This window comes from Mastomys coucha, unplaced genomic scaffold (genome assembly GCF_008632895.1).
Source record: "Mastomys coucha isolate ucsf_1 unplaced genomic scaffold, UCSF_Mcou_1 pScaffold22, whole genome shotgun sequence".
NCBI lineage: Eukaryota > Metazoa > Chordata > Mammalia > Rodentia > Muridae > Mastomys > Mastomys coucha.
In genome coordinates, this window is record NW_022196905.1 from 119,235,453 (window position 1) to 119,239,241 (window position 3,789).

Here is a 3,789-nt window from a genome sequence, read left to right on the forward strand (position 1 = left end):
GAGGGAGGGAGAGAGAGAGAGAGAGAGAGAGAGGGAGAGAGGTTATGGTCTGGTGTTATGAAGGCTTTGGGACTCTGAGGTTCCTGAATGTCTGTTCTGATCTTCTTGGGTTGGGCTCTCTGAGGAACCCTGGTACTCAGGGTGTGTCTAGAGTGGCCCAGGCTGCTGGAGTGTGCTGTAGTAACTGAGGAAGGCCTGCTTTGGCCATAATCTTTGGCCATAATCGTGGGGCCATAGACATCATGGATTCACAAGTGCCAGGAGAATGTTGACTTTAGGAGGACCTGTGGTGTCTGTGCTGGCTCTTTCACGTGGTGTCCACGCCAGCTGTGTCCATGCCAGCTGTTTCATGTGGTGTCCACACCAGCTGTTTCACGCGGTGTCCATGCCAGCTTTGTCCATGCTGGCTGTTCACGTAGTGTCCATGCCAACTGTTTCACGCGGTGTCCATGCCAGCTGCTGTCCTGAGGTCAGCTGTTTCTGACCCAGGCTGGGTCATTGATGTGGCCAGCAGCTGAAGGTTGGTCTGGGTGCATGGCTGAGTCTGGGCAGCGTTCTCTGGCTCCCTCTTCAGGGGTGAACGTGTAAACTCACATCTGCTTTAACGTGTGTTCTCTAGGCAAAGGCTTTTAGGCATCAGCTCATCTTCCCATAGGGAGGAGTGGGGGTTGCTCAGGGCCCATCACTTTGGTCCACGGCCAGTGGGCTGAGGTTATGCCTGTGTGTCCTTTTCCACTTCTGTGCCCTTTCCCTGCCTAATGGCGTTTCCTGTGCTCTTCCCCATACCCAACTCCAGGGCTATCTGGGATCAAAGGGCTTGGCCTAGACCGAAACACAGGTGGCTCCCGGCCCTAGGCTCTTCTGTAGGGTGTATGAGCTAGTTGGGGCTCATGGAGTCCCTGTGGGAGGTTCTAACAAGGTGGCCCTGGGTGTCCTCACAGGAAGTTCTAACAAGGTGGCCCTGGGTGCTGTTCTGCTTGGGGCCCCCAGGAAATGGCCACAGTAGGGACACAGAAAGGCCTTTGGTATGAGACTGCCCACCTGAGGTCCTGAGCCTGGGATGGGGATGCACAGTGCACCTCAGGGCATTGAGAGGATGGATGCAGGAGGCCTGTGTGGCTGGGATTCTCTTAACTGTGGGTCAGTAAGTATTGGCTGTTGCTCACCAGGAGGGAGAGTTGTCCTCAGCCGGGGTGGCCTGTGGGACTGTGAATCTCTAGAAATGGTGGGAACAGGGTGGCAGAGCATCCTTCAGTAGCTTGGACTGCCCTCTTCTGGGCAGAAGTTACCACCAGAGGACTTGTTTCCAGTTAGTGGCTTCCTGGCTTTTTGTCTTGCAGTCTAGAGTCCCAGCTGCAGGCTGCTGGCTGGGTGTATAATGCTTGTTTGCTGTTGTGGACACTAGGGGGCAGCAGGGTTCTACTGTCTCCTCCATTCTGCTGGGCCTTGGCTGTACTTAGGTCTGACCCGAGGTGGCTGCCTTCCTACTGGGAAGCTTAGCCACTCAATGTCAGACTCTAGGGAGGGTCTCCTTTTCTTAGTCCTCTCCCCCCCCTCCCCCCCCCCCTTACACAGGAAGTGAGTTTAGAGCAGCCAGGTCAGAGCTGCCTGGCCAGTGACTTGGCTGCTAAGTCTTGGGACAGATAAATGACAGCTTCTTGAAAGGCTTCAGGAGCAGCAGCCTCTTGCCTGCTGGCCCCTGGTCCTTTGTCCTCTGGCAGGCCCACTGTTTGCTCCACACCTGTTCCCTGTGATCTGTGTCCTGGGACAGATCTAAAGCAGCAGTCATTGAAGCTGCGGCTCAGACTGCCCACCCAACACTGAGCACCCTTGCTCGGGGGGAACCAGGCGGGAGGAGGTTCTGGAACGGGAGCAGAGAACTGGAAGTGGTCAGAGGCCCAGCCATGATGGGCTCATGCTCTGAGCTCTGCCTTTCCCCGAGGAGAGAGAGAGTGCTTTGTCTTAGGCTTTCCATAACCCCTTTTATCTGTCTGTCTGTCTGTCTGTCTATCTTTTATATATATAAAATTATATATTACATGTATAATGTATATAGTTTTTGAGATAAATTTATGTATACAATTTTGAGACAGATGTTACCACCATTTCTTTATGTAGCCCTGGCTGTCTTGGACTCACTGTAGCCCAGGCTGGCCTTTAACTTACACTACTTGCCTCTGCTTCCCAAGTGCTGGGACTAGAGAGCCACTATGCCTAGCTAAGTGGCAGTATGCCAGTTCTGTAACCTGCAGTGGAGTGGGAATATCCTTCCCATTTCCATTAGTGTCTTCTGCTGTCCATCACAGAGGGTCTCGTCTTAAGGTCAGTCCCAGATCCATATTGACCCTAGCACAGCGCCCCAAGCTGGTCTCAGACTCACTGTGTAGCTGAGGATGACCTTGAACTTCTGATCCTTTTATCTCTACCTCTCTGGGATTACGGGTGTGCTACGCTGCACCTGGCGTTATGGAGTGCTGGGGATGAAACTCAGGGTGTCGCATACACTAAGCACGTGATCGTAATTTACCGAGCCTCATCCCCAGCCCTGGTGTGTGTGTGTGTGTGTGTGTGTGTGTGTGTGTGTGTTTTGAGCCAGGTGGGGCGCAGGCAGGTGGATTTGCAGTTGGAATCACTGTCAGTGACCAGGAGTCCTTTAGGGCTGTGCTCTTGGCTGTGGTGCTCCAGGGAGGACGGGCACATTTGTCTGGGATGAGGAGGACCGCTTTGGCCTGCCTTGGTCTCCCTGTCTGCCAGCTGCTGCTGCTCTTTGTAGCTCACACGTGCGGGTTGGAGCCACTGCCCCCCAGTCGGTGACCCCACAGCGCCGTCCTTGCCAACCACTTTGGGTTTTTTCTGTTTTCTTCTGAGCTGCTGGTGTTTTTAGAGACACCAGGGAGGCCACCCTCTAAGCCCCATGTGCTTAGGGCTCAGCCTGCAGCCCGTTGCCCTGGCTCTCACAGTACACTCCAGCTGCTTGAGTGTTCTGTGCGTGGAAATGGGACAGCCACTGTCTTCACTCTGGCAGGCCATCTGTGGAACTCCGCATGGGCCACTGGTTTCCACACCTGACTGGTTGCTAAGCACTGGTTCAGTTCAGACCCACCACGGCGGGGTGTTCATTGTAGCACACCGCAGTTTGCACGGCTGTGTGGAGCTCAGCGGGCCAGCTGCTCCTCACAAGCTCGCTAGGGGAGCTTCTGCAGACTCTGGCTGCTGGATCTTTCTTATGGCTACCTGTGAATGGGGATGGTCCTCTGAGATGGAGGTCCCGCACAGGCTGGCACCCTCCCAGACTCGCTCCTTCCCAGAGCCAGCCTCTCTGGCTTTGACCTTTTTTTTTTTTTAATATATTTATTTTATGTGTATGAGTACACTGTAGCTGTACAGATGGCCGTGAGCCATCATGTGTGTGGCTGCTGTGCATTGGACTCAGGACCTCTGCTGGCCCCGCTCGCTCCAGTCCACTCCAGGGTAATTCACTGTAGCTGTCTTCAGACGCACCAGAGGAGGGCATCCAATCTCATTATGGGTGGTTGTGAGCCACCATGTGGTTGCTGGGATCCAAACTCAGACCTTCGGAGGAGCAGTCAGTGCTCTTACCCACTGAGCCATCTAGCCAGCCCTGGCTTTGAGCTTTATAGCAGACCTTCCTTCTATCTGGCCACCATCCCTGGCCCCATGCCTGGCTGTGGGTTCCCTTGTAGGTCCTCATGTGGTCAGGTGTTTTAGTCAGGGTTTCTATTCCTGCACAAGCATCATGACCAAGAAGCAAGTTGGGGAGGAAAGGGT

General features: G+C 54.3%; 1 protein-coding gene across 2 annotated transcripts in view; it reads left to right on the plus strand.

Annotated features, from left to right (window-relative positions):
* Aacs (acetoacetyl-CoA synthetase) overlaps nt 1–3,789 on the plus strand; it is a 45,637-nt gene that overhangs the window by 19,255 nt on the left and 22,593 nt on the right. The window lies entirely within an intron of this gene.